At 35.6% G+C, this 27,646-nt stretch overlaps 1 protein-coding gene across 5 annotated transcripts in view; it reads right to left on the reverse strand.

Annotated features, from left to right (window-relative positions):
• sorcs2 (sortilin-related VPS10 domain containing receptor 2) overlaps positions 1-27,646 on the reverse strand; it is a 217,239-nt gene that overhangs the window by 159,334 nt on the left and 30,259 nt on the right. Inside the window, exon 1 of one of the 5 annotated variants that reach the window (XM_067402172.1) lies at positions 24,119-24,241. The exons of the other annotated variants lie outside the window; for them this stretch is intronic. The gene's annotated coding sequence lies outside the window, so the exon portion shown is untranslated. Of the gene's footprint in view, positions 1-24,118; positions 24,242-27,646 lie in introns of those variants that run through there. 5 annotated transcript variants of the gene reach the window in all.

The raw sequence follows: 27,646 nt of genomic DNA on the forward strand, positions 1-27,646 counted from the left end.
AATTTTTCTCTTAAAAAATGCCAAGATAAAGTTCTCTATTTGTAGCTTTAGGAGACTGACATTTCTCAGCCAGTTGGTGACATTTATTAGGGAAAAGTCAACCGGCCTGTGACAAGCCTTGAATGGACAAACACAATGCCACAAGAGGCACCACTGAAAAATAGCACCATGGCAAACATACCACATGTGAACTGTGACTGCACAGAGCATTAGCTTCAGTTGACTATTCGACATTCCAATGAACTTGGCGTTTCAATGAAGGGCAGTAAATCAAGTGATAGAGGGAAAATAATTCACCAAGTCTGTACTGAAAGTCATTCTAATAAAGCCAGACATGGAATGAATCACTCTGCAAGAATGCATGATCTCTCAACTAACGCATCTGATGCAGTGAGACCACACACATACAAAAACATACATAGAAAGCCATTCACAATTAAAATGACTGCATCTTGTCTCTCAAATTAACAACTGATTGGTTGGAATGGGGTGACGAATGAAAATGATGAACAAGTCTTATTTATTTTCCTCAGCATTAATTGGGGAGAACCCCAGTTTAAAATGTGACACATGCTAATCTATCCTTTGCTGACTGACTAGGTTATGTTATGAGAGAATTAGTGTAAAGATGTATCTGTAGAAAATGATCTGCTTTAGTCAAGGAGGTTCACTAATCAAAAGCAAGCAGGCAATGTTTAGTAAAGCACTTACAAAAGAAAGTGCCAAGAATATTAATATAATGTCACACTTTACATTGCAGAGTTCATATTAAAGTATAATTAGACATGTAATGTACAATTAAAATGCAATTATTTTTGAGAACAACCTGCAGCTACATATTTTATTCTTACTGCCATAGCAATTAATTACATTAATTTGCAATACAGCGACTCTGCAATTTAAAAGTACAATGGTTGAACACCAGGGCCCGTATTTATCAAGTTTCTCAAAGTGCCATTTTAGTCTTAAGTGCTGAGAATGAATGAAATGTACTCCTACTTTCAAACTTAAGTATAAAAGCAAGTTATCAAATTTCTTAAAGCTAAGAATCACTCTTACTCTCCCAGTTATTTAAGACAGATTGAGAGGTCTGTCAAGTGGTTAGGAGTTGCCAGTAGGGACTTGTGATGGCACTGAGGAGACAGAGACGTGTGTGAATCTTTCAGGGGAGCAAGAATGTTTTTGAAATGTTTGATGACTAGCATTTAATCAAAAGTTATCATTTGGACAGTGCAGGCATCATCTTTGTCAGCGCTGGTTAATGTTGGGCTGAACTTAGTTAAACTAATTCAGCAAGCAGTAGCACTTCTTCCTCACGCCAGTTCGGTTTTCTTTTGCAATCCATGGTAGCTGAGTATCACAAAAACTAGGCTTTATATCAGCAGGTCAGTTAACAGCACACCACTTTAAAATTTGCAATTAAAACATGGTGGAAAATGTGTTTATCTTTCATTTCCAATGTGTATATTATAATGTATTCTCTTGAAAATTCTTTGTCAAATGTGTGTTGAAAGTAAATTTCACCATTCAATGTGAATTTATCTAAGAATATTCTTAAATAAGGAATTTCCATTCAGTGATTGGTCTATGCCGGAGGTCTGCAACCCGTGGCTCTAGAGCCGCATGCGGCTCTTTAGCGCCCCCCTTGTGGCTCCCTGGAGCTTTTTAAAAAATTTATGAAAATGGAAAAAATATATTTTTTGTTTTCATATGGTTTCTGTAGGAGGACAAACACAAACATTCTTAACGTTTTCCAATGCTGTAAAAATGTGTATAATACATATTTAATTTCAACATTCCTGTCAACGAAGATTTGCATCATAGCCATCGACAACGTCACTTTCTCGCTGAAAGCGCGCTCCCTCAGCTGGACTGAGTGGCAAAAGAACCTGCTGCATGACTAGATTTAATAGGGGAAACTGCGAAAACGCGAGGAACGAATTACACTAAAGGGTGGACTCGAAAGTGTTTCTTACAACTTGTCAAAAAACCTAATCCATGAATATAGACATGCAGCCTGGAGTCATGTTTCCTGACATTTATATGTGCCTGATGTGACGCCAGGGAAATACATAAAGCAAATCTGCCTGTGAATCATGGGCATCGGAACCATTGTATGTGGGTGGAATAAGACCCACCCACTCCACTCACTTTTACCGTCTTTAATTCAGCATTTGTCTAATCCCCCTCAGGTGATGCTACTCCACAAACCACCAACAGAGCATAAAAAATACCAAAAATAAAAATATTTTTTAAAACATTGCCAAGTAAAACGCTGCGTTTATATAGAACTGTCTCTTTACGACCACAACAAACAGGACACTTTTCAGACACGCATTCCAACTTCGCCTCAGCGCCAGGCGCAAGTCAAACGCGCGCGGAAAAGGTAGCTTCAACAGTGAACTGCGGTCAGATGAGATGTTGTCAGGCTATGTCAGTAAAACTCCAATCAGCCGTTAGGCTATAGCCTACTGTGCTCGAAGCGTGAACCCAAGAATTGCTCGAGCAAATGCGTATTAAAATGCATATATGTACACCAAGGAAATCAAAATTTTCTCGGGGGAGCATGTCCCCGAACCCCCCTAGCACAAACGGGATTGAATGTAAAGGTTTGTGTCTCGTTGTTCTATTCAAAAAAAATATGCATAATATAAGATGGAAAATATTTAATAGATGATTTGTCAACATAATATATAACAATACAATATAAATGGAATAATTTTACTTCAAAATCCAACAATTTGACACAAAATGATAACTGCAAATCCACATTTCTCTGCTGGAGTCCAGCTGTTTCTGTGAATGGCACCGATCCATTTGCTTCTTTTTTCTGTAGCTTTCAGCAGATTTTAAATATATAACTTACCTCGGGATTACCTCATTATGTATTTGTAGCCTACTTAGTCATTTTGATAGTAGGCTAATATAGCTAATATACACTTATACACAGACAGATTTGTTTTTTGTTTTTTTGGTCCTATATGGCTCTTTGAACATTTTGGGTTGCCGACCCCTGGTCTATGCCTATGTCATCATCTAAAATCCCGTTTGGGGCACAGCAAAGTGTTGCGAATCATCTCTATATATAGCCTAGCCTGTGTTTTTGACCCTGGACTGTTTCCTTGCTTATGATTGTTTGCTGCCTGCCTAGACCTTTGCCTGTGTTTGGATTACTCTTATGCCTTGCCTTCCTGTATCTGTTTGCTGGTGTTTGACCCTCTACCTGTACGACTACGCTCATCCTATTCAGGGATGGGCATTATTGATGATACATGTATTTCAAAAACGTATTTCAAATACAAAATAGTATTTTGTAATTTGTATTTGATAGGGTTGATGAAAATGGCTTTGTATTTTTTATCAAAATACTTTGATAAAGTAATACTTTGTATTTTTGTAGTTTTAAAATACTGTAAAATACTTTGTAGGAAGTCTACATGATGACATCATAAAAATGCGGCCTCTGATTTGTGCTTACTCTGTGGTTTGCCCACACTTGTTGAGTTCAGAACAGATGTTAAGTTTTGGTGTTCGTTTTAGTAGCCTAGGCTAAATAGTTTACCAATTTACATAATGTTCTTGAAAACTATTATACCGAGCAGCAGCCCCCTATATTTATGATTAATCAATTGATTAATTAGTTAGAAACTAGTTGCCATGAATACAGGTGCTATCAGTCGTCTTCTTATGAATGATTTGTTTGTCATTGAGTCAGTGTTGCTGATGCAAAGTAGGCCCTTTGTTACCAAACACCAAATAAATAAATCAGGATACAATTATGAGTCATTCGCAAACTGTTAAACATTATACTGTTTGTTACTTTAAAACTAACCTTTATCTGGGAGATCACAGGCATATGTGAATATTTGATCTGTTAAAGCCACAGTATGTAAATATTCATCATTAGAGGTCACTTATTCAGTCACTTATCCTTTATCTTTTATTATGCCACAATTGCCGCTTCTGCTTTTTTTTGGTCTAGCGTATGTGGAGTAACGCAGCACTGTTTATCACATTAGATACATTTGAGTGATGAAAGTTGTTATAGTGCTACTCTGTGCGTTCTCTTGGCAGCTGCTATGAGACACTTGTTGCACGCTGCAGTAAGCTAGATCGATATTAGTCATGGTAAAACATGGTACTCGCGGTAAATCAAGATAACAAGATTTAAACAAGAAGCTATATAACATGATTAGTTTTCAGTCAAAGAATGAATCCAAATATAATATGTTTTATTAGAGAGATGAGAAATATAATGCGTCTTTGGTGTTTCCATGGTTTCCACAACATACAAAAAAGGAAATGGTTAAAATTCCTTATTTCTCTGGATTTAAACATTCTTGGAAACATTTGGGATAATGTAAGTACACAAGTCAACAAAATATATTTCATTGTTCTAGTGGTTTTTGGATATTCTAATCCAAAAATCCTACTGTACATATTGTGCCTTTAACTGGTTGCATATGTTAGATTTATTGATTAAATCGAGCAGACAAAAGCTATCAAACATTGTTTACTTAATCAACTGAGTCAGTGTAATGGTGAAGGGATAGATCAAATAGGCCAATTGATGGAAGGTTTACGAAGAAATTTCATGCTCCCTTGTAGTAAAAAGTATTTTTTTAGTATTTTAAAAATACAAAAATACAGTAGTTTATTTTGATACATGGTGTGGCTGCTGTATTTTGTAGTTTATTTTGATACACTTAAAATTAAGGTATTTGGTATTTTATTTTAAAATACATTTTGATGTATTTTTGCCCAACCCTGATCCTATTAATAAAGCCTGCACGTGGATCTCCAAGTCTGTTGTCCCGTCCCTTACGTTACACATAGCAACAAGGTCAACCCCGCCCTTTCTCTTAGCTTAAGACTTCTCTCTATTCCCTCTATAAGTTTGTCTCAGCAGCTTTATGTTTTAATAGAAATATTAATTATAAGTTTTAAGAGAAAACTCTTAGCTAAGAACTATCACTGCTATTTAGGAGAACTCTTAGTGGTAAGATAAAATGTTATGTGAATACGGCCCCTGATCATTTAAGAAAACAATCTCGCTGGATTTCATGTATTATTGTTTCTGACACATACAGTACTTTGTACGGCTTTAACACTACATATCTTACATTTCCTAAGTACATGTGATTGACAAATAAAAACAGCTGATACAGGGGAAGCAGGAAAAGAACGACCGCAGACCCATTGTCCAGCTGTTGTTTCTTCCAAATGATTTTTTTCCATCACTCTCTGGAAATCCAGCCAGACTGTTGCATTTGAGGAAAAATATAAACAAAATTGAAATGTCTAACTGTGAGTGTTGTGTGCATGAGTTTGAGACATTATTGAATGGCCTGCAGCGGTGCATTGATGAACTAAGAGGAAAAGTAGGCTTATAATGAACTCTGCAGATAGAAGATCTGGCAAGGCCTCCTGGCACGCTGACAGTGGAGGCTTTTCTCAGCCAGACACAGTGAGAGAGGCTCATAGTGGACACAGCTGTTATTACTGGCATAACAGCTGCCACCTTTGCAACACAGTAATCCTTTTCTCGCAATCATCCCTTTATGTTGTGATAATTCCCCCATATCTCTCCATTATTCTGTCTGTACCTACCCTCCCTCACCCACAACTCTCGTTTTGATAGATTATTGTCTCGGCATGGCAATAAATCCTTTTTGACGATACATTTCCATCTATATTTCTTTTTGACATTCTTTAAATTTGACATGATCCCAATATCATTCTTCCACTGAAACTGTCTCATTATCAGCATTCAGAGCCTGAAGCTTCTTCCTGACAAGTTTGGCAATGTTATCTGTCTTCACTTATTTGTGTACTTGTGCGGAGTGAACAGAGGACAGATAACTTTTATCTCGGATATAAAGGATGAGTTTCTGAAGCTTTGGGACTAAACCCAGATCGAATTAAAAGGGACTGTAATACCCCTGTTATGCATAACTACTAAAGGTTCAGACTCAACAACAAAGCTTTCAATGCTGGTTTGAAAACTGATTGTCTTAAGAAGCAGTGGAATGTGAACCCCATTCAGTCTGAGACCCCTTAAGGCAGACCGCATAAAGCTGCATGCTCCACTGAAGCGATGTGCCATGGTCGCCAGGTTCCAGTCAAACATATTAATTCACAAACAGTGACTGGAATGGAACAATTACCACTGAAGGTCAAAGAAACAAAAACCAGAACAAGTAAGGCATTAACAAAAGGAAAAAGAAACAAAGAAAGAGACAAAGGATGACAAAAATGAAACAAAATAGATTATTTAAAAAGAACACTATTCACTTAACATTAAAAAGTTAACTAAATTAGTTTATTAACTAAACTACTGTAAACTTACACTTTAACACAATAAGTATGTTAATCTGACGTCACAGTTTTTAAGATTCAATCAGATTTAGATGCAATCATCAATCTATAAAATGGATGTCAATCTTTGAAAGAGATGATATTCATTACAGTTATTATTAAACCTTTCCTTAAACAGGGTTCTACTGAGATTTAAAATGTCATATGCAAGAGATACCTGATCCAGATAAGCAACAACCAGATCCAGACAGCATTAAAATAACTAAATACATTAAATATAATATGTTTAATGTTTTTAAAGAAGTCTCTTATTTTATCAAAAATACAGTAAAAATGTAAAATTATGACATTTTTATAATTTATAATAATATATTTAATAAATATAAATATAAAATTATCAATAATATATTTAATATAATTTAAAATGTGATTTATTCATGTGATGTCAAATCTGAATATTCAACATCATTACTCTAGTCTTCAGTGTCACATGATCCTTCAGAAATCATTCTAATATGCTGATTTGCTGCTCAAGAAACATTCCTTCTATAATTAATGCTGAAAACAGTTGTTCTTCTTAACGTTTTTGGGGAAACTGATTTTGTCAGGATTCTTTGATATTTCAAAAGAACAGCATTTATTTAAAATAAAAAAATCTTTTGTGACATTATTATTATTATTATTATTTTTTTTTTTTACTTTTTATTATTTCACTTCTGATCAATTGAATGGATTGCTCCTGAATAAAAAAAGCACATTTAAATAGAGGCAAAAAAGAAGAATCAATTGTTTATATAGATAAATTACATTCAAATGATTCCAAATCCTTTAACACAAGTACTATTTAAACTATATGAAAATATAAAAAATCAGAAAAAAAAAAAACTCAGTATGCAGCTATATTTAAAAGAGAAGCCAACAGCTTCAGATGACATAAGAAAACACAAATCCTCTGATATAAAAACCCACAAATGTTTGCTTTACCCTCTAATCTTTTCCAAACAAAGCAAAAACCATTGCCTCGTTTAATGGAACTGTCTTTGATGTGGGCTGGTGCTGTCTCAAGAAGTCTAGATTGGCCATGCACAAATGAAACTATTACTTCACTGAGAGTCTTTATCTGGATTAGGGGAAATTACACTGACCACTACAAAGGAATCTATCTGATGAGAGAATATTTAAGAGGGATATGCTGACCACACAAGGTTTAGAGGAGAGCAATGTAAACATGTTGAGTATAGAGAGATCTCTATAGCTCAGCCTAATGCTCTTATGGCTAATTGAATCAAGTATTTTTTGGCTTCATCCCTCCATTAAACTGTGCACATCAGCCTGTCTGACTCCCAAGATTAAAGCACCTCACTGCTGTCCTCTCAACCCAAAAACTTTCTTCTCACTTTATTTTTTCTTCAGGGCTCCAGAAAAAAAAAAAAAAAAAAAAAAAAAAAAAAAAATTAAACAGCCATTAGCTACTATACAGGGAAAAATAGGCACCAAATTATTTTTTAGATGCCACAAAAGAATAAACATGTTTTATTTTGTCATGTGTTATCACTTTTACAGCATCAGCATTTTCATCCATCTTGTGGATGTCCTGGGAACTAGGATTCACTTAAAGTGGGAACTGAATTGCTTTTCCAACTGGAGAACTACATACAGTCACAAAGAATTGTTCTATACACAGTATCTGAACCATGCAGTGTCACAGACCATAATGTCACCATCATATGGCCAATAAATGTAGTTTGGCCTCCTCCTTAATGCATCCTATATCCATATTGTCATATGTCTTGCACACACCCAATCTATTTTTATTCATTAGCTAGTAATATCTCGGTGAAAGGCAGCTCTTTACATGCAATTATATGGGTGGTGTTGAATTTCATTTTTTTAGCTCCTTCCATTCTTTCTCAAGTAGACAACAGGTTAAGTAAAAATATAAGGATTATGTGATATACTGCATGTATTTAGCAAAGTGTCCCTTTCAGTAGTTATTTTTCTAGCTGACTAATGAGTTAATGAGCACTGAACAGCTTTTCTGAGGTAAATTTGACGTTATGTGACATGATTGTTCTCAAGCAGTTTCATACAAGCTCTTTCCAAGGTCGAAATGCTGATTGAGCGATCTGTCAGGCCATAAAGAGCGCCAGAACAACATTTATTGCTTGGATTTCATAATAGAAATTGACAGAATTTGAAAGCTGAAAGTTTGTTCATTGTTTACTAAAATTAACCAACACATTAAACGTGACATAATTAATTAAATTAATTAATAATTAATTAAAGGTGACAATTAAAGGTGCCCTAGAACTTTTTTTTAAAAGATGTAATATAAGTCTAAGGTGTCCCCTGAATGTGTCTGTGAAGTTTCAGCTCAAAATAATTTTTTTTAATTCATTTTTTTAACTGCCTATTTTGGGGCATCAATATAAATGTGCCGATTCAGGGTGTGTGGCCCTTTAAATCTGATGCTCCACGTCCCAAGAGCTCGCGCTTGCCTTAAACAACATAAAAAAAGTTCAAACAGCTAATATAACCCTCAAAATGGATCTTTACAAAGTGTTCGTCATGCAGCATGTCTAATTGTGTAAGTACAGTGTTTATTTGGATGTTTACATTTGGTTATGAATGAGTTTGATAGTGCTCCGTGGCTAACGGCTAATGCTACACTGTTGGAGAGATTTATAAAGAATGAAGTTATACAGACTGCAAGTGTTTAAAAATGAAATGTGACGGCTCTGGTCTCCGTGAATACAGTAAGAAACGATGGTAACTTTAACCGCATTTAACAGTACATTAGCAACATGCTAACGAAACATTTAGAAAGACGATTTACAAATATCACTAAAAATATCATGATATCATGGATCGTGTCAGTTATTCTTGCTCCATCTGCCATTTTTCGCTATTGTCCTTGCTTGCTTACCTAGTCTGATGATTCAGCTGTACACATCCAGATGTGTAATCCCTTTCATAATGTTGGGAACATGGGCTGGCATATGAAAATATTGGGGGCGTACACCCCGACTGTTACGTTACAGTCGGTGTTATGTAGAAATTCGCCTGTTCTTCAGAGGTCTTTTAAACAAATGAGATTTATATAAGAAGGAGGAAACAATGTTTTTTTTTTGACTCACTGTATGTCATTTCCATGTACTGAACTCTTGTTATTTAACTATGCCAAGATAAATTCAATTTTAGAATCTAGAGCACCTTTAAGTACAAATCTTACTGCGATTATGAATGGCTGCGCTACAAATAATGTAAACAGAAAAGCAAAGATTAAAAGATATTGTGAATAAGAATCCACATTCATATCAAAAAAGGAGAATTGTTAATGATTAGTTTGCATTCACACAGCTGACGTTTAACTGTTGTACTTTATCCACATTGCTTGTGTCTCATTTCGAAGGCTGCATTTGTCTCATGCTGGAACAACGTCAGCATTGTTGCTCAGTAGAGACAAGGGCTTTGAGAAAGCCTGATATTTTTCAGTTTGACATGCGTTTCTGATGTGGAAAGCTGATCTTTGCTATCCCCGTGCATATTTTGGCACCAAATCTCAGTGAGGTAACATTTTTTTCCCACTGCAACTTTGCTGCGCGTCGTCTCATTTTATTACGTCAACACAACAAAAGATGTGATGGGCTACTCATCACAGAACATGCAGGTGAAAATACAGACAATTTTTAATCATAACATGTAAATTTATATTATCTCAGCAAAAATATAGTCTGGAGCCCTGATTCATATTCTTTTATAGCATCTGCCTGATAGTTCTTTTCAAAATCAATTCATTAAATTAAATTCGTTTAAGACTAATCCACATAAACAAAATCATATATTTCTTAAACTTAGAGGGGATTTTTTAAAGCAATAGTTCACCCACAATATATATAAAAAACTGGTTGTTCCAAGTCTGTATGACTTTCTGTATTCGGCATGAACATATCCAAATATCATCTTATCATTGAATCATTGTATGGACCAAAAAACAAAATAGATTTTTCAAAATATCTTGTTTTGTGTTCCACAAAAAAAGAAAGTCATACATGATTGAAACAAAATGAGAGTGAGTTTTTTTTTGGTGAACTGTCCCTTTAACTTTCTTCAATTCCTTAAGCTGCGAGATTTGGTTTCCTTAGCTTGTTCACATTATGGCCTTGTACAATCTCCTATCATGGCCTCTATAACATATGGAAGGGAATGAAATATGGTGATAGATATTTGTTTTAACTGGCTGGAGAATATCTCCTATGTTTACTGGCAAGCTGTACTTTGTAAATATGGGACCACCCTGTTTAGTCTGTTTCCAGTATGTTTCAAGGTGGTCAGCATTTGTGAATACAAGACAAATGTTAAAAGAAAAGAGACCAAAACAAAACCAAATACCAGCTTTGACCTGAATCAGATGTCTGGGCAGAGTGTCTATGTGACTGATCGATGTAATGTCCATTTTTTCTGTCTTGCCTTTTTATAGGTACTTTGCTGCTTCCATTTAGTCATTTTTCTATTGTGAAAGTAAATTGTCTCAGGTAAAACAGCTCTCATTTGCTCTCGGGTGTAAATGCTCTCATTAGTTGTCATGTGAATCAGTTCTCTCACAGGCTACAACACTCCAATGCAATCTATTTCAGTGGCATTAGGACACAGAGCCACAGCAGGGCTCAACGCTAAGCATTTTTTCTACTGTCCCAGTCGGGCCAGTGGCTAAAATTTTTACTTGCCCTGCCAAAATTATCACTGGGCCCACAAAAAAAATAAATAAATAATAAAGTAAAAGAAAAGGTAATGGGCCTATAAAATAAGCATAGTTATTGTTTTTGTTGTTTTTGGTACATGTAAACTTAATAAATAAGGTTATGACACCAAAAGATACTAGATTAATTCACTTAAATTTTAACTATTGTTAGACAAGTAAACAGTAAGTAATAAAATAGGAACAAATAATCAAATACAAGTAATAGCACAAATAAATAGAACAGAATAAACATAAATGAAATAAACAGTGCTTTTCAGGTTATGCTTAAACAGGAGATTCATTTTCAGGTACAGAAATTGTAATCCAATAAAACTAATATACTATTAAACTTTATTAAAGTTAATCAGTCAAGAGCAGTTGGCCTACAGATGCATAAATAATGTTTTGAAATGTTGACAATATAAAACGTTAAATACTGTTATTTGAAATGATTTATAAAATGAAAAGATACTTTAAATGTGAAATTAAACCCACCAGGAGGTGGCAGCAAGTCCCTGTTAATGAGCGAGTCATTGACATTCAACCGATTCATTCACGACCTATGTTCACGACTGATTCGTTCAGGAAGTGTTGCTCAGTACGGAGCCCCGGACATGACATGCAGGAAAAAAAATTGTAGGCTAAATCGTGCGCATGATTTACTAATTCGTTCCCTTGATTTACTAAAACGTGTGCACGATTTAGTAAAACGAGGGAATGAAATAGTAAATCGTGCGCACGATTTATTTATTTTTTCTTGCATGTCATGTCCGGGGCTCCGGAACATGTTCCGGAAGGGAACATCAATCAAAAAATGAATCAAAAACCTGGTTTCAAAAACATATTAAGCAGAACAACTGTGCTATTAAGAAGAAATGTTTCTTGAGCAGCAAATCAACATATCAGAATGAATTCTGAAGGATCATGTGACACTGAAGATGGGAGTAATGATGCTGAAAATTCAGAGCTGACATCACAGGAATAAATTATATTCAAATTATATTAGGTGGCCTTAACTACTATGTACTTACATTTAAATTAATAATTTCATACGATGCTCATATTGTGTAAATACATGTTTTTAAATTGTACTTAAATTTTTAAAATATACCAACATGTAATTATATCTGTAATTAATTTCTGTAATTACATTTATAATTACACTGTTGACCAATCCCTTACACTTTAACCCACCCTTAAACCTTCCCATACAATCCTGTCCCTAACCTTACCCATATCCACCTCAATAGCAGCAAAAGTGTTTTGCAATACAATATGAACACAATAAGTACATTGCACTTATTTTTTGATGTAAGTACATAGTAAGGCCACCTATTACAAAGTGGGACCAAAAATAGTTATATTTCACAATATTACTGTTTTGTTTACAGTACTTTTGATCAATGGCTTGGTAAGACCTCTTTTTTAACCTAAGACTACTGTTGTTGAATGCTTTAAAGGCCTAACAAATGGGGCATTTTATCAGTAAATATCCAATTAAAATTGAGGATTTGGGTCATAAATATTGGTCAAACAGATTACTGGTCTCTACTAAAATGGTTTAAAGAATAAAGATTGCAGGCAGTTAATTATAAAGTAGACATCAAATGAATTTCTCGTGTAAAAGAAATCCATGTCAGCCAATGCTAGTAGTAGCCAAGTGAATCATACAGTACCCCAAAGAAAAGATCATCATATAGAGATATTTAAACCTCAGATGTAAACTTCACATTTCTTTCAATTTTTCATGGCCAAAATGTAAATACTGTATATAATGTTACAGTATAACCTTCCTGACATGCCACACTTAAAAGATTTTACCATAAACCAAACCTGGGTCAAACTTTATAGACCATCCTCATAATAAACGAGAGGGCTTCTTAAAGGGTTAGTTCACCCAAAAATGAAAATTATGTCATTAATGACTCGCCCTCATGTCGTTCCAAACCCGTAAGACCTCCGTTCATCTTCGGAACACAGTTTAAGATATTTTAGATTTAGTCCGAGAGCTTTCTGTCCCTCCATTGAAAATGTATGTACGGTATACTGTCCATTAGGGCTGCACGATTAATCGCTTGCTATTCTCACGCGCATTTCGTCAGTAAAGCCGGTTCCCTGATTACCGCTAAATCACCATCACCTGCTTTCAAATGAAGCGGCATTTAATAGACAGAGCCGTAGATCACTGAAAAGCCACGCAATATCGCGTTCATATCGCAGATGAATCGCCTTCGATAATGAACGCGATATTGCGTGGCTTGTCCGTGAACTACGGCTCCGTCTATTAAAAGGCGCTCCGTTTAAAAACAGGTGATGGCGATTTAGCGGTAATCAGGGAACCGGCTTTACTGACGAGACACGCATGACAATCTCATGCGATTAATCGTGCAGCCCTACTGTCCATGTCCAGAAAGGTAATAAAAACATCATCAAAGTAGTCCATGTGACATCAGTGGGTTAGTTAGAAGTTTTTGAAGCATTGAAAATACATTCTGGTCCAAAAATAACAAAAACTACGACTTTATTCAGCATTGTCTTCTCTTCCGGGTCTGTTGTATATATCCACTCCACAGTGACGCTGCTTCTTCTTCTTCTTTTGGCAGTTGGCATCCAGCTTATTGGTGCATTACCGCCCCCTTCTGCTCCGGACAGTGACGCTGATGACGTGTCATCTGGTGCGCCCGAGCTTCGTTTACAGTCTGAGGGAAACGCACACTGTATTCAAGCTATTCTACATTGTTTGTATTTTGGTATTGCTATATTTTTTAAAATGGTGCGTAGGTGTGCATGTTGCAGATGTCCTAATCGCGTCACTGTCCGGAGCAGAAGGGGGCGGTAATGCAACAATAAGCTGGATGCCAACCGCCGTAAAACGGGAAAGAAGAAGAAGAAGCAGCGTCACTGTGGAGTGAAAGCGGATGTATATACAACAGACCCAGAAGAGAAGACAGTGCTGAATAAAGTCGTAGTTTTTGTTATTTTTGGACCAAAATGTATTTTAGATACCGTACATACATTTTCAATGGAGGGACAGAAAGCTCTCGGACTAAATCTAAAATATCTTAAATTGTGTTCCGAAGATGAACAAAAGTCTTACGGGTTTGTATTAATGATATAATTTTCATTTTTGGGTGAACTAACCCTTTAAGTTTAACTTAGTTTAATAAACTTCTAAAAAGGACAAACCCTATGCTATCAGACGGTTGCATGACTTGAAGCCAAAACATATTGCTGACATCCAGTGGAAGAGCCCCAGAGCCAAGCAGCGCTGACCTTATCAAAAAAGCAACAAACAGAGAAGTGCTGTCAGGGCTTTAAAAAAAAAAAAGAAAAGAAAAGAAAAGAAAAAAAGAAAAGGTCTGAGGCTCTGAACTTGACGGTTACCGGTTAGGACTTGTAGAGAAGCAAGACATAAAGATTTTTTCAAAAATAAACAACATGCTTGCATATGTGAGTCAGTGGAGGTCTGATAGAGAACTATTCATATATTTATACTTATATTCAGAAAGAATGCTCATGTTGTATCATGGCTTAAAAAATACTGTTTTCAAGATTGATAATAATTAGAAATTTTTCTTTAGCAACAAATCAGCATATTAGAATGATTTCTGAAGGATCATGTGATACTGAAGACTGGAGTAATGAGCTGGAGCCAGCACAGAAATAAATTACATTTTAAAATATATTCAAATAGGAAAGAGATATTTTAAATTGTAACAACAATATCTCATAATATTCATGTTTTACTGTGCTTTTTGATCATATAAATGCTGCCTTGGTGAGCATAAGAGATGTCTTTCAACAGCCTTAAAAAATGTTACCGACCCCAAACTTTAGAACATTAGTGTATTTGACTTGACATAGGACAACTGTGCAGCAACTGTGCAAAATTGATAAAAATTCAGTTTCTCAATCCATATCCCTCCGCTGACCTGCTACAAACTCTTGTAAGTTTGTCACAAGCATCAGTGCTGTGAGAGAGAAAACATTACTCCAACAGATGAAATAGTAGAGGGCACAAGAGAGACAGAAAGAGAGAGATTGACAGATAGAAAGAAAAAAGAGAAACTCCAGCTGAGGGAGTGAGTAAATGAATGGATGAGCAAGTGAACAACTGAGAAAGAGGGCAGACAAATAGGCAGAGGGTGAGAGCTTGGCCTTCCAAAGGCCTTACATAATGACCCTCATTTGAAAAGCAGAACACATTGCCTTACTCAGTGAACTTTAATGGCACAAGAGGGCCCTCTCAGAGAATATCACACAAACTGATTCACACACAAATATTGCGTGTTTCTCTCTGGCTGAATGCTTATATGGAAAACTACACTGCATTTATCATGTGGGGGTGAATGAAAAGAGAGCCTCTTGTTTATTCTTTAGCTAAACCTTTTTGACATTCATCTTGCTGAAACTGCATCCTCAAGCACTCTTTCCATCGTCTAAACAGGACTGATGGCAAATACTGTAAAGACACCAGGTTTACACAGAAATTTGATTAATGGCTGGTTTTATAAATATTCACTGCCAATTGCTTTCAGGGAAAGTAACCAGATTCATGGCGAATTTGATGATGAACTCACATATTTTTATTTATTTATTTTTTTATGATGCAGCATAATGAACTGAGGACATCTTTCAAGTCTATTACTTACTTTATCACCAGATCATGAAATAAAACAAAACAATGACCTGAAAATCACATGAAATGGTCTGCAGGTTACATGATTATGAGGCTCTATATTGTGTTTCTTAGCCAGTGTTAACTTTCCACAGATAATGATGATTGATCTTGGGTCAGTGAGGCGAAAGGTTCCCATGGCGATTCACGTCAACACAACCATAATCTGTTATATGACACCAGAGGAGAGAAGACATTATTACAGGGCTTTTACAGAGACAAACAACCTCAGGGAGAGTCTTAATGGGAGGACGTCCAAACCAGTAGCACTCAGTGGACTGTGTGTGTTGTGTATATCATGCAGTCTATGTCAGAACATTATAAATTAGCCAGATTAAATTTACACAACTACAGCAGCCCATCTTTAAATATGACTTCCTGTGAGATGTACTGTACATAAACACATTCAACTAGTCTCATAATGAGAGCAGTAAGATGAGGACACATGGGACAATTATCATCTACAAAATGTCAAATTACAGATAGACAAAGAATTACAAGAACAAAAATATATAAATAAATAAAAAATAAACACTCAGGAGAGAAAATGTAATCCATAAATCTAGCTAAGTAATGAAACTGAAGGCTAGCTGGAAATAATATTATTTTGGAACAAATCACTGTTGTGCTTTTTCCCTGAAGTGTCTGGCGGTGACACACAATTTAATAATCTACAATGTATTCTAACAGACTAAACAATAGCTTTATTCTACATCTGATTAACAGATGTAGACTGAACAGATGTAGACTGAAGACATAAGTCACAGTGATGTTACCGTTGGCCAACAGTGTTTCTCTTGAACCGTCATTAAAGGTCCATGTCCACAAAAGGACACATGATCTTGCATTTTGCTTTTATAAAAACATTTGTAACAGCTATTTGATAAAAGACAAATAAATTGTTATAAATAGTTGATGGGGATAAATTATTATTTCGCCAAGTAATATAGTTCATAGACTATCTGTAGACGGTTTACAGTTGCCAAATAATGTAGCAATTTGAAATGGAATTAGTGATGCATTTAAATGGAATTTCTTGTCTGGAATCAAAATATTGTGGGCAAAACAAAAAGGAAAATGCTCATTTTAATATGACCTTTGTTTGGAATAAAAATGTGATGGATAATGCCTTTTTAATAATCAGTTTCCTCTCTATGTAATGAGTTTGGCACACATTGATCATTTCCCAGATGCTACAGAAACCGTCAACGGTCAAAGCTGTTTGATGTCTTGAAAAGCTTGCCTTGTCCACTAATACACAGATTATTTTAAGTGATCTCTTGTAAACAATATATATAGATTGTTTGCAAGTGGAAAATAGTATACTACAAATGTGATATTTACAAAGTATTGCCTAATTATTTTGGTTTAACTCTGTAGATCTCTGTGATGGGAGTTATCGCATCCTCTGGGACTGTTGTTGTTTGCCTGAAATTTGATAGTTTCCACAATATTTAATGATTTACAGAGAAGGTCCATATTCTTTATTGGATTCCACCCATCTGGCTCTCCAGCTACACAAGCCCTTTAAAACGTTGGGTGGATTACTTTACAAAGATCTTATTTCATATACTTGGACCATGTTTTTAGTGGACATTCAGCTTTGATCTACAGCAGGTTTGCTTTTTATTGCAGTTGTTCCCTGAGAGCTTTACTCATTTTATAGCAATTGCAGAATAATCTGAAGTGAGCCATGCAAACTTGCTTTAAACCAGTATCTTAGAGCAGCTTCCAGCACAGGAGACAAAGACTATGGTCAATATTTATCAGCATTTGTATCCAGATGCCATAAAGTGAAAATCAAATCTTTCACTGACTCCAACCAATTTGTTACATAATAGGAAATCACACACTGCACTTCCAGGGTGAGAATCCATTTAATAGAGGTCAATAGCAGCTGTAGGTGAGCTGAAGGAACAAGAGTTTTTTCGACACCAGCTGCAATGATAAAAGGTCCTATTGTGTGGATCACAAGCAAGTGGAAACTATTTGTGTGACTTTCTCCATTACTATTTATATATATGGCATGCTTTCTTAAAAATACAAGAAACTAAAGTTACAAGGAACAAACAAAACGAATAGCTAAGCATCTAGCCCTAAAACATGCAGCATCACAGTATAAAGGCCCTGATATACTTCAAACGAAATCGAAGAACGAACTGATGTGACGTAATTTCAAACAAAATCAGGCCAAAACTAAGTTTGTTTTGTGATCGTTTGGGAGTTCAAAACAGCTTGCCAAAGCCAACTCTCAGGAAAAGTTCGCTCCAGCTGCAAAACACCTTCGTACTACCATTGGTACATGACGATAACGTAATAGGAGGTGCGCTGAGGATCCACCTTCTTTCACGTGGAACTCATCTCTGACTCATTTCATCTGTTGAGACTGTTGAGGAAAGATCTCCGTGGGTGAAAACATGAACACACTGGATAGCCGCTTTATAGTACAAAATGAAATTGTGCTTCTGATGAAATGAGGCACTGACACTGTCTTTCATGTTTGATACTGTAAAGCTGCTTGCTTTAAGCAATCTATTGAATAAAATGCCATATAAATAAACACAAAGTGACTTTACTGGAGTGATAATTTGCAGAGCTCGTGCTAACACACCCATGTTATTATGAACAGATGCTTTTCTTATGCTTTCTTTAAAAAAATGCTGTTTTGTTGTGTTTATTTTATTACTGAGAGGAAAGAGCGCTGCACATATTTACATATTCATCTAAATGGTGCTCTCAGCAGTGTGGGTGGCATCAGATGTTCGATAACAGTATATCGCTGCTCACGTATTTCAAACTTCGTTTTTTAACCCTAAACGAAGAACAAAAAGAACTTTGCCGTAAGTATATCAGGGCCTTAAAGAAACGCTGCACACATGAAAAGAAAAAACCAAATAGATATCAAATAAAATATACAGAGGCAGAAAACTGCAGAGATGAAGGTGAAATGGGAAAGGCAGGGAAACAAATTGGTTTAAGAGCAATGCTGAAGGAGGACAAATGAAAATGAAAGTATAAAGAAGTGTGAAAATGTGTGAAAAGAATTTAATCAAATAAGAACTGAAAAGGTGGAATGGCAGATTAAAATTGAAATATATGACATTTTTAGAGGAAGAAAGAGAGAGAGAGTGATCCTCAATGCCTGTGTTTATCCTTTTATGCCACACAGAATCTGAAGCTGTTACAACTGATCACAGTAGGCGGAACAGAAAATTAGAGAAATCCTAAGAGTTGATAGCTACACCCAGATGAAGTGTCTGCAAAAAAACATGTAGGTGTAATCACAAAAAAAAAAAAAAAACTTGAATCCTTCCTAGTAATCAGAAGCATGTTTACTTTCTTTAAAGGAGACTTGAGGAAGCTTGTTGTTAATTTTTCCAATAATGGAGAGATTAAAGTCCCTGACACACAAATTCACGCATTTTGTCTGATTGTCACTTTCAGAGCTCTTGCAGAAAACTCTTGTACTCTGTAATTCACCGCATGGGAACCTGCTATTTTTTGACAACCTTTAAGTTTAAAAGAAGGCCTTCCTAATAAATGTATGAATGTAGTCAGGGAACGTAATTATGAATGTCAAGGAGCTCCTTTCTCTAGGGACTTTCTTTCTGCTTATGTTCCTGTTAAATAAGACTGGGACTAGGCTTGACTTAAGCCAAACAATTATTTTCTTTAATTAATTTCAAGACAAAACAGTCCATGCAAGATATCTAATTCTAATAAACAAAAGATTCAGCCACTCTCTCACTGTGGAAAAGATAAGGCTATAGATGATAAAGAGCAAAAAAGATGTCAAGAGATTGGAATAAACCAAGATTAAGTGAGCTAGAAAAGATGAAAAGAGAGAGAGATTTAATTAGATGAGCGTGCATAATTCATCAGCTTCATCAAGATTGTGATTGCATACTGTCAAATGCATAATTGATTAAAAAAGAACCTGCATAGTCTTTTACACAAAGAACAAAGATTTCATTGAAGATCTGCTGAAAGCCAATAATAAGTGCATTTTACTGTTGTGGAGCAGAAGGAACTATAATAAAACACAGAAAGAAAAGATAATGAAAAAATAATTGTCCCAACCCTGTAGAGGAAAAAAAGGTGTGTAGTACAAGAGGAGGTGAAATGAGACACAAAGGAGGTGAAGGAGAAGTTAAAAATGGATAAAACCACTGCATTTCAGCACTAATCTTTCACTGTCAGAGAGGTCAGAGGTCACTGGACACTGTGGACAGTTAACCCAATGTGACCCTAATAATCATAGCTGCTGACATGACAATACTGTACCTTCTCTTTGTACTCTGCAAGGAAGCTGTTGGAATCTAAGGATTTCAGCATTTCTACAAAACTAAATAATTATTTTCACAATGTAACTTTTGGAGTAATGCTTTAGATTACAGCCCGCAAAGTACTGCGTAGTTAAAATGAATTTACTGTATAGCATAAATTTGGGTAATTATAGTGTACCTATAAATTACTTACGTATAAGTATAAGGGAACAATATGTAAAGTTTTGGAAATAAAGGGTAACAACCAAGAAAATTAACAAATTATTTATACTGTAAGTATTTTAGAACTAAGGGGTACATATTCTACTATTATGATATGCAAGAATTGTACGTTTGGAGCAATTTAGCAAGAATATCACAGCGTACATTTTTGTAATATAGGCTTTTTAAAAATTACGGGGTACATAGCTGTTAGCAATGGGCATTTCAAGCAAAATTATTCGGGAATTATTCGATTATTATTCGAAAATCGCACCCCTCCCCCGCATGCACGCACACATGTATAGGCTTCACACACACATAAATGGAAACAGAGAGGGAGAGAGACCATTCACGCTTTCAGTCTTTTTTTCACAGCAATTCATAATGGTGCGGATCAGAGCGAGCGTTTTCAATTAATTCCTATAGAAGTTGAGCTTCCATAGGAATGAACTGAAAACGCTCTAAGTGAGCGTTTTACTTTCACTTTTAAATTAGCACCAATTCGGGAGCAGCGATTGCTTGAATGCTGGGTTCATTGTTATTTGTAATGAAAAACACAACAACAAAACAGTACAATGACAAATCTGCTTAAATGGACGCTTTTACATTTTGTCTTGTCAGTCAAGAGTGAGGCGAAATGCTGCTGCTGATCTGTGCTGTGACTCTTGTTCAGCTCACACTGAATTTGAGTAGACACATTTAGTTTTTAATTGTAGTGTCTGTTATCTAACTGAATTAAATGATTTTTATTACTATAAAAAAAATCTAAACGACGGTGGGGATGGTGCCGCGGTAGGCAAGTGATGATACCGGTGTTGCGGCTGAACACTAGGAACACAGACTACCACAGCAAGCCTACCTCAAGCCATAATGATTTTAGGCTGCCTAAATGCATTATAATATATTGTGAAAAGCCTGAATGACGGCACTTATGTGAACATTAATTTTGATGTCTCTGTTTCATGCCACACAAGCCTACAGTGTGCATATGAGACAATGTGTCCTTCTGTTGTCTGAGAGTTGATTGACAGCTTTTAAAAAGTGCAGCATTTTTAGTTTGGTCTTACATGTTACAAGGCAAGTAAAACTATTGTCATTTTTTTAAATACTGTGGAAATATACACTTGTTGCATGTAGTTACAGGGTAAGTGTAATTTACAACCAGATGTCACACTTACCCTGTAACTACACTTTAGTATAGGGAACACATTTTAACAACTTTACCTTTAATAAACTCCTAATTTACTGCTTATTAATAGTTAGTGAGGTAGTTTGTTAAGTTTAGGTATTGGGTAGGATTAAGAATGTAGAATAAGGTCAGATTAAGGCATTAATATGTGCTTAACAAGTACTAATGAACAGCCAATATTATAGTAATATGAATGCCAATAAGCAACTAGTTAAAAGACCCTGTAATAAAGTGTTACCTAAATAATTTGTTAATTTTCCTGGTTGTTACCCCGTTATTCCCAAAACTTTACATATTGTTCCCTTATACTTGCACACAAGTACTTTATAGGTACACTATAATTACCGAAAGTTACGCTGTAAATTTGTTTTAATTATGCAGTACTTTGCGGGCTGTAATCTAAAGTGTTACCACTTTTGTTCATTCTGTAATTAACACACGAACACTGCAAATTATTCACAGGGTTGTTTAGATACTTCAACTTCAGTATTCAGGATTTTGTAAATGAAAACAACAAACACACCTTACTAATAGAGGTCTTCAATGTTAAAGATAAAAGGCATTCTCCACAAAAATAAAATAAATAAATAGGACCTGCAACAAATGGACTGTGAAATTAGGAGTTTAACCTTCAGAAAATGCTGATCATCATCCTCAGGAGGTCAAACCAAATTTATATGAGCTGTTTTATTTGCTATTCATTTTCTGTGAGATTCACAACCTTAAGTTTTCTGCAACCCTGTTACCAAAATATGACAGACAGACAGACAGACAGATCTTTCTTCCAGAACATCCTCCAGCAAACCATTTACAGAAGACATTTACACTGTGATTGTTTATGTGGCACTTCTGTGACAAACGAGGTCAAACCCCATCTTTTACCTATAGTAGCAGACATACATCAAAATGCTTTATGAAGCCTGGCTGTCTGTAGACCCTGCAGAAAGCTCTGCATGCAGATCATTGCTAATCTACACAAGTCTTGCAAAACGGGCCAATATATGAAGCTCAAAGCAATATATTATTATTGTAGGATTACAATGATTGCATCCCAGTTGAGCTGATTACAATGCTTTAAGTGGTGTGGAAAGGGTCAGACTAAAGCACAGGCTTACATGAGCCTTAACCCTACCCCCAACACTGAGAGAGGGCCCCAGTGGAGGAAAGTACGCCATATTAACATCAATCATAATCACAGCAATATACAATGTTTAAAAAAAAAAAAAAAAAAAAAAGTAATAATAATAATAATAATTCAGCCCTGGATGCACTGTGACTGTTTTATGAGCTTCACATTGATTAGCTATCAAAATATGTGACAGGGAATAACTGAGAAATGTTTCAGGCAGCCAATTAATTGATTCCATGTTTTCCATGTTTAATCAGTTAGTGTGGAAGACCCACAAGTGGGTGGCAAGATTTCATCAACAGCAGCAGGTCTGTTAGTGCTGCTTTAATCTCTTCACAAAAATGGGCCTTAAAGGGATAATTCACCAAAAAATGTAAATTATCCCATGATTTACTCACCCTCAAGCCATCCTAGGTGTACATGACTATCTTCTTACAGACTAACACAATCGGAGATATATTTAAAAATATCCTGGCCCTTTCAAGTTTTATAATGGTAGTGAAGGGGGGCAGACTTTAAAGCCCAAAAAATTCTTCCATCCATTATAAAAAAATAATCCATATGCTCCAGGGGGTTAATAAAGGCCTTTTTATACATTCAAATAACTAGCTTCTGGTGGACTCTGTGTTCGTCTGAAAGAAGACAATCATGTACCCCTAGGATGGTTTGAGGGTGAGTAAATGATGAGATTTTTGGGTGAACTATCCCTTTAAACAGGAATGACACAAGTCATCCTCTCTCTCCCATCACAAGTTCATCTAGGCTAGAAGAAGACCCCTTTTATTACTTCCAGAGGCCTATGTAGTGGGTGTCTTTATCCCTGTTGCTGACAGCCTAATTAAAAGCGAGTGTGTAGCCCTTAATTGATTTCCTCATGGTGCAAGAGCTCAGAGATGCTCGTTTTGGCCTTAATTAATGATCTCCTCATTAGTGTCTGTTAAAGGGGAGCACATGGGGGCTTCAGGTGTGAGACAGTGGTGTGCTGGGGGTTTCCCTCTGGTAATTATGGAGTCTGAGGTGGGCTGTCAATACCATGAGCAAAGAGCCTGGCTGTTTTATACTATAACTGTGGCTTAACGCATTTGCAATATTCATAACTTTCTTATTATAATGTCTATTAATGATCATTGTTGTTATTGTTACCTAAAACTAAAACTGTCAGGGCTCTGTCACTTCAGTCTGGTTTATTCTTAGTTTGGTGACAGAGCCCTGACACTCCTACTGTCTTGTCATTGCAGTTTAGAATTTGCTTGGGTCATACGCTCTTTGGTCCATGTTGTACGTGCAGAGCATGGTGTTCAAATTTATTCAATTTTATTAGTTCAGTGTCGGGGTTCAGACATTAATGCCCCACGTTTTGTCACTTGTTGAAAGCGCACGGGTTGAATTTATTGACTCGATGTGTGGACAAAAACAAAACATTGCAACAGTGAAAGCACTCCAAAAATATTAAAATCCCCATGAAGTTTTTTGCCTTTTAGTATGAATATGTTAGCCTTACTGTTATCTATAAGCTAATGTGCTCCAAAACAATGACAAAATTTGCATTTAGAAGATAAAAGAATTCAAAACTTACAGTCTCTCACTTCTGCCAGTATGGATCAATGATTCTGATGACATCATGCTGCACTTAAGCTTCTCATCAGATGTTCTGTCCAATCAAATGGAGACCACAAAACGCATGACCCATATGAATTCTACACAGAATGCTATATTTTAAAGCGATACAGAGAGTAGGGATTAGGGAAACGGTTAGGGATTAGGAGGAAACTATGGCATTACCAGGCTCAACAGCTCTAGCTGAGCTGTGATATAAACAAAACACTATTGTCTCTTTTTTTTTCTTTTTTTTTTTTAAAGGAAGGAGCTGCTCGATATGTTCCGCCCTGTCTTCCTGTTTCAGTGGAAATTACGTCAACACATTGAATAATGCTGCGCATTTTAAGGTACTTCAGTGGTCCTTTTAAAGTTAATAGTCAAGTTCCTGGTAGCGGACTTTTCCACAAAAAAATTGTTACAATCCCTTTTGCTATATGTACCTCACTGAAACGTTATGCTTAAAAATAAAAATGAATCAATCAAGAAATGCTTTAAAAATATAAAATAGTTAAAAAAACAAAAAATTCAACTAGAGCTATAAAACATAGTCATTAGTCTTCCTCTGGAAAACAGTAAAGACCCTAGTAAAGTTTGTGTCAAGTAAAATGTGTCAAGTCTCCGTAAATGTTTCCGGTGTGTCAGTGTGTGAGCAGGAGAGCGAGACAGAGATGAATCTGTCAGCAGCTCTTTTGAAGGTCAAATGCAGGCATTCATGTGTGCTCATTAAAGTGAAAACAGTCAAAATCTCAGACACACATGCACATCATTTGCACATACTCTTCATCATGACATTGTGGAAGCCACAGTGTCTATAAATGGTAAAATAGACGAGCATGTTTTGACGGGTAGATTAGTCACACACACTTAGACCTCACACGACAACTGCAGCTCATGACAAACTGTCAATCAAAATGTAGAATTAAATATGAGAGATTGCTCACTCTTTCTTCCTTTGTTGTCTAACACAAACCTGCATACAATGAATAATTAATTATGAAAATGAATGCATCAGTCTGTACTGTCTGTCTTAAAAGTGAAATCATTAAAAAAATATATATTTTAATTAATTGGTTAACAAATATAATATTATTTTAATTAAACCATGTTGAACACACTAGATAAAATCTCATAGAATCAGATGAGACAACATACTATCTTTCAAATAGGGCTGCAACTAACGATTATTTTGATAATCGATTGGTTGGCCAATTATTTCTTCGATTAATGGGATAAAAAGCAAAGTTTTTTATTTTATTGACAAAACACACTACTAGACATCTTACCCAATGCTGTCTATCAAACAAACGTGCCAACTGAATGCTATGAAAACATATAGTGAATATATCTATATCTATGCTGTATTCAAAAGAGCTATAAGAAACGTCTTACATTTACATTCAATTACACGCTGTTTTCCCTTTACAATTACCACTCTCATAAAATACTTGAATTACATGTTGATTTTTAAACCTAAATTTAACGTCCAACAACAGATAGTTTAGCTAAATTAATATTTTTGAATATTAACTGTCTCCCATCTGTTTGACGCGCATGCGCTCCGGCACTCATTCTTGAAGAATCTGAAGTTTAACACAAACTGTCAGGACGAGCCTTCGTGCAAAATGGAAATATTTGCGTGAATTTGTAACACTTATGGTTAAGGATATAACCGTAAAATTAAAGTTTTGCGATAAGAAAACATATCACACATTAAACAGCACACGCATCTGTCAAAGCACCTGACAGGCCAAGCCATGTTGCTAATGCATTAGCTTGAAGCTAAAAATAAAGAATTCTCATGTTTTGGGCAGCTTGGATCACGTACCTTTCCCGCAGCAGCTCACTCTGTTTCCTCCACTACTTTTAGATGCATTTTGTCCATAGAAATGCATTATTCCATGCTGTAATTTGGTGCGACTGGCGGAAGTTTTCTGTGCACAGTGGGCAGACGCGACTAATCCACTAATCGATTATTATCGATTTTACCAATTAGTTGTTGCACCCCTAATTTCAAACATTTTTTTTTTTTTGGAGAGGGATTATTAATGCTTTTATTCAGCAAGGACACACTAAATTGACAAAAAAATGACAGTAAAGACCTCGATTTCAAATAAATGCTGTTCTTTTAAACTTTATAATAATATATGTAATATGTAATAATATTTCACAATATTACTGTTTTTACTGTACTTTTGATGAAATACATGTAGCCTTGGTAAGCATAAGAGACTCAGTTTTCATCAACATGCACTATATACTCAGCATGCTATAGGGACACTAATGGCAGCCTTATAGGAATGAGGCACTATGATCCTCAGGGGAAGATATCTTTGGAAAATGGGAGATGGCTTTGGAAAAGCAAACCTGTGTGGGAGGGATGTAAGTGAAAGCATGGAATTTCTGACTGCAGCGCAGCCTGTATTTCTATACTCCTCTAAAGGCTAAAGGGAAAAGAAAGGTTCTGGAAAGAAGAATGATCTTATTTATAAAAAAAAAATAAAAAAAACTGATTAAAGGTTGACACAAGCTGCTCAGATTGTTGGCTGCAAGTTTGGAGAAATATTTCAACGTTGAATCATACATAATAAAATACTATAGGCTACATATGACAGTATACAGTTTTTCCTCAAGAGTTCTTCAAAAGAATGCATGTCTTTTGCAGATTTGTCTGGAATCAGTCATTGTCACTTTCTGAATTGATGCTTCCTCTGTAAAAATTATTCTATTCTATTCTATTCTATTCTATTATATGACATTTCTATAGTGTTGAGATTTTTTGAGCTGTGGTCCATCTGCTAGACAATAGATGGATTACAATCCAATTAAAATACGACTTTATCAAATCAGTTGGCAGTAACATAGAAATTATACTGTAGCATCATGTACAGCATCTGATCTTAAAAGATCAATGAGGGAGAAGAATGAAGAATAACAGTTTGTCATCAGTAAAGCAAAATAATGCTCTTGTTTAAATCTCACTTGTCACTTTCCCAGTTATTTGATACACATACCCACAAGTCTTGGCCAGGGTTAGTGAGATCTGATTTGACTTTTAGGCTTGAGTCTCCTCCTGTGGCTAAGCACACTCTGTTTAGCTCTGGAAAGGGATCTGACTTCTGCTGCTGAGTGCAGGTCTAATGTAACATCAAGGAACACATGTTGTTAGAATATACCTGACACCAGGAATCTTTGCCCTCAACAAGGAAAAATTTTAAACTATATCTACACTGTGTGCAGAATTATTAGGCAAGTTGATTTTCTGATCATATTTTTTTTCCAAGCACATTTTACCAATTCCAATCCACATCAATCTTAATAACTACTATTAATATTGTTTTTAATCATTTATAAGTGATATATAATTGTTCATGAAGGCTGGAAATGAAAAATGCCCTATATTCAGGTGTGCAGAATTATTAGGCAGGTTTTCTTTTACAGATAAAATGAGCCAAAAAAGAGATTTAACTCAGACTGAAAAGTCAAAAATTATTAAATACTCATGAGA

This window comes from Chanodichthys erythropterus, chromosome 11, assembly GCF_024489055.1.
Source record: "Chanodichthys erythropterus isolate Z2021 chromosome 11, ASM2448905v1, whole genome shotgun sequence".
Lineage (NCBI taxonomy): Eukaryota > Metazoa > Chordata > Actinopteri > Cypriniformes > Xenocyprididae > Chanodichthys > Chanodichthys erythropterus.